The sequence below is a fragment of the Eubalaena glacialis genome, chromosome 9 (assembly GCF_028564815.1).
Source record: "Eubalaena glacialis isolate mEubGla1 chromosome 9, mEubGla1.1.hap2.+ XY, whole genome shotgun sequence".
Taxonomy (NCBI): Eukaryota; Metazoa; Chordata; class Mammalia; order Artiodactyla; family Balaenidae; genus Eubalaena; species Eubalaena glacialis.
Window position 1 is genome coordinate 20115582 of NC_083724.1, and position 8830 is coordinate 20124411.

The following is an 8830-nucleotide window of genomic DNA, read 5'->3' on the forward strand; positions in this document are numbered from 1 at the left end:
CAGATGAGCCCTTTATACTGATACCTTATGCTTTCTCAGTTCCCATAGAAGATTTTCAGCCTGTCCAGCTATTTGTCAGCTACGCCTATATTTTCCAACCTGAGGACAGAATGGGATACCCCAGAAAGAAACTTTAAGACCAAGAAAAAAGGGCACACAGCCTGTGTCAACCACTCTGTGTGCTGATTCCAGAGGGAGAAACTTAATTTTATTTCTTATATATTCCACATTCCCTGGAAAGAGGTAGTGAAAGATAGTACATGATATACAGACAAGGAAATAGCAGATTTCCTATGACCTATAGGAAACTACATATATTTAAAAAGAAAACAACTCTATAATATAGATTTAGTATGATCCCAAGTACTACTTGCCGTCTCCCCTATGGATACGGATTATGGGTTGTTTCTAGTATCTTCTATACAAAAAGCAATACATATTCATTATAAACAATTTGAGACAAACAAAAAAACACATAACATGAAAATAAAAGAGAAAAATATACTTGGTAAAATTGCGGCTCAGAAGTTATTAAACCAAGGAGGGCACAAGGACAAATGAGGAAAGAAAGGAAAAGAGCTGGGGAGGAGAGAAAGAGGAAGAAAGGAAAGGGAGAATAGACATCTTTTGTGATTTGACCAGGGAAAATGGAGGAAGAGTTCTGTTGCCTGGATACGCACCCAGTGGCGTATTTAGCTAGACTGGCGTCTAACACTTCAAGTCAGCAGAAGAATAGTGCAGATCTTTTCATCGAATGTAAACCAATTGCCCGCTATGTACCAGGAGGTGTTCTAAGGTGTTTTTTATTTTTTCTTTATTTTTGGCTGCGTTGGGTCTTCGTTGCTGCACGCAGGCTTTCTCTAGTTGTGGCGAGCGGGGGCCTCTCTTCATCGCGGTGCGCGGGCCTCTCACTATCGCAGCCTCTCTTGTTGCGGAGCACAGTCCCTAGAGCGCAGGCTCAGTAGTTACGGCGCACGGGCTTAGTTGCTCCGCGGCATGTGGGATCTTCCCAGACCAGGGATCGAACCCGTGTCCCCTGCACTGACAGGCGGCTTCTTAACCACTGTGCCACCAGGGAAGTCCCTCTAAGGTGTTTTAAACACAATATCAATCTTTTAACCACCCTAAAAGTGACAGTGATTGTTGTCACATTACCAATAAAAACAACTGAGACTTGGGGTGACTAAGTAGACCCCCATCTCAAAGGTTACAAGCGTCTTACTGCGAGTGCTCAACAAACGTTTGTTTTGAGTAGAAGGAAGGGATAGGGGATTTGAAGTCGGGTCTGTGTTTCCAGGACACTTCTCTGAACCTTCTCCAAACACCTACACTCCTCCATAACTTCACTGGGGATGCATTTCCCAGAGAAGTGCTCCACTACCTGTTTTTCCATTTTTCACACCGTTAGTGTCTCCCTCTGTTGATTATGTCCTGTGCAAGCACTCACATTTTGGCATTTTTCCATCTGCCAATACCCCCTTTCTTTGCACAGCTGAAAATTTGGTGTTAAGAAGGCAAGGTTAGGTTGGGACTCCTTTGTTCTTCCCAGTAAAAATAACAGCCACGAAAAATGAATTGGTGCATTCTGTTGTGGTTCACATGTTTTGTCCTTTGCCTGGCCCTTTGCAACTGAAAATATGCAGCATTGCACAGCTAAAGCACCTGTTCAATTTGAATTGTTTACTCCAGGGATAAATAGATTTTTACTTCAAAACCAAGACCCATCAAGCTTCAAATTTCGTAGAAACAGAAAAAAAGAAAAGTTAGCCCACTTTAAAGAGAAAAGAAAAGGTCACTTCCTGATTTTGCTAACATCAGGAAACAACACTTTAGGACATGTTTCAGTGTCAACCTCCACCTCCAGTGAAATCCGAAAATCTAACACAATCAGAGAATAGAGGCTGGACTTTACGTGACCTGTGTCAGAATGCCAGATCCAAGCCTAAGTTTCCTTATCTGCCAAATGGGAATAACAGCATTTATGGGATAACAGTAAAAATTAAGTGAGATTATTAATGTAATGTGAATGGCGTACAATATGAGCTCATTAAATGTAGGTGGTGGTTGTAATCATAAAATAATTATTATTACTCTCGTCATTATTGACTGGGGGTATAAGTATGCTATGAAACCCTGCAGAGAAAAGAGGGATATATTTCTTACTGGAAGCTGAGGGTGGAAGCTCAGAGAAGAGCCAACATTTGAACAGCAGCTTAAAAAAAAAAAAAAAAAAAAAGGAAGAAAAACCTGCTGGAGCAAAGTAGGGCATTTGATGTTGCAGTGAGGATGTTGCCTGCACAGAAACGGATTCAGGGGAAGGGTTAGCAGGTCAGAGGATTAGCATAAACTGCACCTGGAGTGGGGGGAAGGTTTAAGTGGGATCAGAGGCTGAAAATGAAGCCTAAGGAAAGGCCAGGGAAGTCTTGCAAGGAAACGCAACCAGGGCTCCACAGGCAAGGAGAGATGCTAAAAGATTTTACACTGGAAAAGAGAGTGAAACGACCTAGTACAGTTTGGGTGGATTTTTACTCATTAAACTAATGTAGACGTCAAAGAGGTCACCTCAAGGAAGTCCCCTAGAGAGTGATAGGAGACCTCGAGTCTTCCCACTGTGCACATATAACACCCTGAATCATCTGTTATTAATATCAATCATGTTATAATTACTTATTTAATTGCCCATCTCACTCACCCGATTATAAGCTTCATGAAGGCAGGGATGACATCTGCCGTGTTCATTGTTATACTGACAGGGCCCGGCACACAGTAAGCTCCCAAACACCCAATGGGTGATGTAGAACACATCATCCTATATGTTCCCGTATCTTTTTTTATTGATATGGAAGGACCTTTCCTCAGCTTTGCAAAAAGTGCAAACTCACCTCTCTTTTTTGAATGACAATTGAGTTCTTAAGGACCATCTAACTTAAGAATTTTCTAGTCCTTCAACTCTACTGTAAGACCCTAGAGGCTAGGAAAGTGATGCTTTTCTTTTCTTGAATCTCTCACTTCCTTAGTATTTATTTATCATTAGTTCTGCTTCATTGAAAATCATAAAATAACATTTCTTTTTAAATATTCCAGTATTTTCACTTGTTAAAATGGCTTTTATCCTAAGTCATTGCAATGTCATAATTTAAATTCATAGATTACATTCATTTGTCATTTGAGAACATGTTATACAGATCTTCCTCGACGTAGGATGGAATTATGTTCTGATAAACCCATTGTAAATTGAAAGTACTTTTTATAATTTAAAAGCTGAAAATGTATTTAAAACACCTAACCTCCAGAACATCATAGATTAGCTTAGCTTACCTTAAATGTGCTCAGAACTCTTACATTAGCTTAAATCTGGGCTAAATCATCTAACACAAAGCCTATTTTATAATAAATGCTGAATATCTCATGTATTTATTGAAAACTACACTGTAAGTGAAAAACAGACTGTTTTATGTGTACAGAATGGTTGTTTCCCCTCGTGTGATCTCGTGGCTGACTGGGGGCCGCAGCTACCGCTGCCCAGCATCAGGAGAAAGTATCATACCCATATTGCCAGCCAAGGAAAAGATCAAAATTCAAAACTCTAAGCAAGCTTTCTCCTAAATTCATATTACTTTCACAGCATCGTCAAGTCGAAGAATTGTAAGTTGAACTATCTTAAGTCAGAGACTGTATATTTCAAAGCACCTATACAAGCAACAAAGGGTCCGTTTCTCTGTTTGAACTCATCTGCTTTTTACCATCAAAGAGTTATGCAACCCAATGTGTTTTCTTTCTTCTTTGCCCTGGTTACCAGGAAACTCAGGGGTATTGTGCTCATCAGCCAGGGTTCCTAATCCATTCACTTTACACTCTACCTTTATAGTTTGGCTCCTACCTTTTGCCTTGTTTTAATGGCTTCGGTTCTTATACATCTGTGCATTTATTTTAAGTTGCCTCAAAACCTTTCTAAAGTAGGCAGGAGTAACATGTGTGTATTCATGTATATATTCATATATATATGTTTACTACATATTATTTATAAACACACACATATATCCAATACTAAAAGTATACCTATCTATGTATTTCCCAGATGTTTTCTGCCATACCTCACTCTCAGGTCTCATGAAAGCATGACTTAATAATGTAACCATAAGTGAAGATTTTATAGAAGAGTCTTAGGAAACCCATTTCTGTTCCTTTCTCCAGATCCCTTCTTTGGTTATTCTGCTTTGAGTTTAATACACTAAACCAGGGATCATCAAACTTTTCCAGTAAAGGAGTAGATAGTAATTTTTAGACTATGGGTCATGATGTCTCTGTTGCAACTACTTAACTCTGCCGTTAGAATGCAAACAGAGTCATATACGTGCATAAACAAATGTGCACGACTGTGTTTTGGTAAAACCGTATTTATTAAAATAGGTGGTGGGTTGGATTTGGCCGGTGACCACAATTTGCTGACCCTGCCCTAACCCTTCCTCTACTATATCTGTCGTCACTGGACCCTCTCAGGGAAGTGCCACTCTGGCCAACTCCAGTGTCCAGTCTCTCCAAGTTAGTTAGCCTCAGCGAAGCAAAGCCCTCTCCAGTTAATGGGACGGGCCCTCCCTCCTCAATAGGCAGTTTCATTGCAAGTTGTATTGCTTGAAGATACCCCGGGGGAGTTTGTCCTCTCACATACACCAATAGTTTTTTAAAAGATTTCTTGCTACTACATGCAGTGATCACCGCAAGAGAACTTTAGGTAAATACGACAAATATATCTCCATCTGCATAAGCAACAGTATTTTTGCAGCCTACAGCCACATTTGAGGTTAGAAAGAGGGCTCAATCCAGGGATTAAAAAAAAAAAAAAAAAAGGAGTCTTCATGCCAATACTCTCCTCTTCATGAGCCTTAGTTTTCTCACCTGCACAATAGGGGGTAGAATTTCACCTGCACAAAGGCCAGAGTCTGGACCAGATGATCCCTTATAGGTTCTTTCTGGAAGCTGGACAGGTTATTTTCCTAAACCAATGATTTCCAAATGGTTTCAGGAATCAGAATTCCCTTGGGTGCTCTTTAAAACACAGATTACTAAACCCCAGCCTGAGTTTCTGATTCAGTAGATCCAGGGTGGAGCCCAAGAATTTCTGCAGTGCCACCAAGTTCTGCTATTGCCGGTTCAGGGACCATGCTTTGGGAACAACTAGTCTGTCTACATGATAGAGATCTCACAGTCCCTCTTACAGGGAAGCGATGGCAGGGGAGGAGGGTCCTACAGCTGGTTCCTCTTCAGTTTTTCAAAATGGGGTTCCTTCTTGAAGGGATGAGAGATTAGTTCTGTTTGCCTGCTGAGTCTCAGGTGCTGCAGCCACACCTCAGCAACTGATTACAGGCTGAAAGGAGGCTGGTGGTGACTCTCATGGAGCCATGGTGGAACGTAAAAGCCAATGGGTGAGCCATCCGGAGAAGGACAGGGAAAGGGGGGGTCCACTGAGAAGTGACAGATATGCCATCACACAATTCCTCTGTATAAGCCAACCTTCTAGAACTTTCTCTTTCCATAAACATAAAATCAACACAATCATTGACTGCAGATTGACCATATGTAGGCCCAGCACCGAGTAATGCAAGGACTCAAAAGACTGGAAAAGTGCAGACTGCCCTCAGGAACTCTTAATCTTATGCGGAAGGCAAAATTCACGACAGGTGTCAAGACAAGTAGATGATGAGATGCAGTGTTATGTGGCATGAAGACAGAGGGCTCTGGAGAGAGGCTGCTGGTGGACTTGAGAGGTCTAGGCAGGCTTTCCTAGAGGATGGAGCCAGGCTGGCAGGGGCCTCAAGGAACACGAAGGATCTGAAGTGGTGGGAGAGTGAGGAGAACGTGGCAAGAAGCCAGGGTGTGCCTAGGATAGTAGCAGAGAGGGCATGAGAATGAGCACAGGGTCTTCTAAGTATGTCTCTACCCCTCCCCAGGGAACCTCCCTCGAGTCATTTCCATTCCTTTGTCTCTGTTTCCTGATTTGAGGATTGAGGGCTTTGAGCTAAATCACAAGTTTCCAAATTGTGTTCCATCTTAGAGAGATCCCAGGTTATTAAATGATAAATGAACAGTCTGTGCTCAGCCCTTCTCATCCTGCTTCTGCTTCAGCCAGAGGACTCCACTTTCCTGCACTGTTACACTCACTGTCCAGTTTCACTTCCAGAAAGGATTTGAAAATCACTGAGCAAGAAGCTCTGGAAAAGCTCTTTCCATTTGTACACTGGTTGGCTGGAGAGAGAGGAGAAAGAAGCCAGTTAGCACAAGGGATGGGACCACTAGGTGGGCCGGGCTAGCTTCTGGCACAGCTTGACAGCAGAGAGGAGTTTAGACCAATGGAGGTGAGAATTAGGAAACCATTGATGGTTCACGAGTAGAGGAGTGCCACAGGGAGAGGAGTGAAATTGGGCCCACAAGCAGCCAGGGAAGCAAACTGCTCTGAAAATCTCAACTGCTCAGAAGGTTCTGAGTGAAAAAAAACAAAAGGGTGATTTTTCCCCCTTGTCAGCCTTCCCTCCCAGGACATTGTACTGTATGCAAAACGTGTAACTGTAAGACAAACATTTTTTTCCACTGCCCTTCTGAGCCCCACGGGCCTTCAGGAAGACCTGCACTTCAAGCAAAGCCTTTTTATTTTTCAACACCCACAGCTTCCATTCAACAATCAGAAGTTTTCCACTTTCATCAAAGAGACTGCAGAGAAAGGTCGAGGGGGCAGTCTGTTCTCAGCAGCTCTGGGAAGGTTACGGAGCCCCCTGCTACCCACTCACTGCCCATGCCCACCACAGGACACAGTCTTCTCCCCGAATCAGCCAGGTGCATACCCCACAAAACACTGGCTTGCTTCATTCCCACCTCCGTTACAGATCAAATGAATGTGTGCACCTACTTCTTCCAAAACCAAGTCCAATGTGAGATCAAGGGGACCTCAGCTTCCTTGACTATAAAATGGGTACACTTTATACCATTCTATTTAGCCCCCCCAAAAATTTACCTCTTGATGGCTCTTCCATCTCCAGAATCTATCATTTTATGGATTCACTTGGAAGGACTATCCAGGCCAATTCCTAGAGTGACCCAGCTTAGGTGACGGTCAGCAGTGGGATCTCTGCAAAGGTGGCAGTGGTAATAATCCAAGCTTGGCTTTGGACACAGGACCTTTCCTTGGGGGGACCTGGGATTTCTGCTTGCTCTCAGAGATATACAGCAGCCAAAAAGTGAGCAGAAAGGGGAGGGGTGCTACCAAGACCCGGGTACTTCCAAATGAAGTTTTCAAAGAGCTACATCCGGAGGCACCAATTATGCAGTGATTCACTTTTTAAATGGTATTTTGAAATGGAGATCATTAGTAACCACAGATGTGACGCAGCTCTGCCCCCCAGAGAATCTATCTACTCTATCTGTCTAAATTCCAGACTATTTGGAACGTTGAACCAGAATAGTCCAATACCATCTGCCAAGTCTATTCCCTTTCATGAAGTACTCATATCACTATCTCATTTGATCTTCATGGTGGCTGTCAATGCAGATGGGGAAAAGAGAGGGGCATAAGGATTTGTACAAGGACCCAAGACCATTATGCGGTTGGGCTGAGACAAGACCTCAGGTTTTCAGCCTTCAAGTGCAATGACAGTTGAAGGCGCCAGACAAGTATAGCTATGCACCCAAGTTATCTTGCAACTTTGACTGAGGCAGTGTTCATCCTCTCTGATCCTCAATTTTCCCACCTGTAAAAAAGAAATATTAGCTGCCTCAGAGGGCAGAGGTGAGGGTGAAGTGAGGCATTGTGTAAATCTCCTAGCACTGCGCCTGAGACAGAAGAGGTTCAACTGCAGTGGTCACATGCGCACACACCACACAGCACACACACCACACAACAAACACAGAGGCACACATCATGCACCACGCGTCACGAAGGCACACCACACATGCACAGCATACACGTATCACACACCCACCGTCCACAGGCAACACGTGCACACACCATACAGAACACACCCCCCCCCTGCGTTCTGCCCCATACTGCTTCCCCACACCCACCCTCACTGCCAATTCCTTCCCCTTTTTCTGAGTTTTATGGCAGGCCCAAGTTTATATGCAAATTTAACAGATCCCAGTACACTCTGCAGGAATTTTTGTTCAGAAGATCAGTGTTTCCAGATTCCTGCTCTCAAACAGTATCTTTGAACCTGTCAACAAATTTCATACTGCCATGAGCTTGTCTCCCTTTGGATCAATCTCCACATTTGTGGGCCCTTCCTTCCCAGATATCTCGTAGCATTTCCGGTTTCTAGCAGGAGCCAATATTATCAACCCTTTTGAGTCATTCTACCACAGTCCAAGAAATCCAGCCTCCCCAAGGCCCAGCAAAGAGACATATTTCTGATGAGGACTTCTGAGCCACAGGCCTTGCTAAAGAGAATGTGCAGCTTCTCAAGCCGGAAGGCGTTTTGTGGCTGAGTGTGATTGAAACAGAAGTTGCTTTGTGCGCGCATACACACACACACACACACACACACACACACGTACACAGCAGAGTAGGGAAACCGTCATTTTCCTACTCACCCTCTGACATCAGCCACCTTCTCTGTAGCTACAGTTTCTCTTCACTCACATTCATCCCTGGCGATGAAAAATGAACCTCTCCCCCACCCGCGCTGCTGCCTTTCGCCTCACGCCCCCAGAGAAGCATTTCTTCGTGAGGCAGACGGTGAAGGTTTTTTTCCAAGTCACATGATCCGGGATGCAGGGGGAGAATCCTTCTTGGAACAGAGATGGGCCCAGAACCGAATCAGATGAGGAGAGATAAGGTGTGATG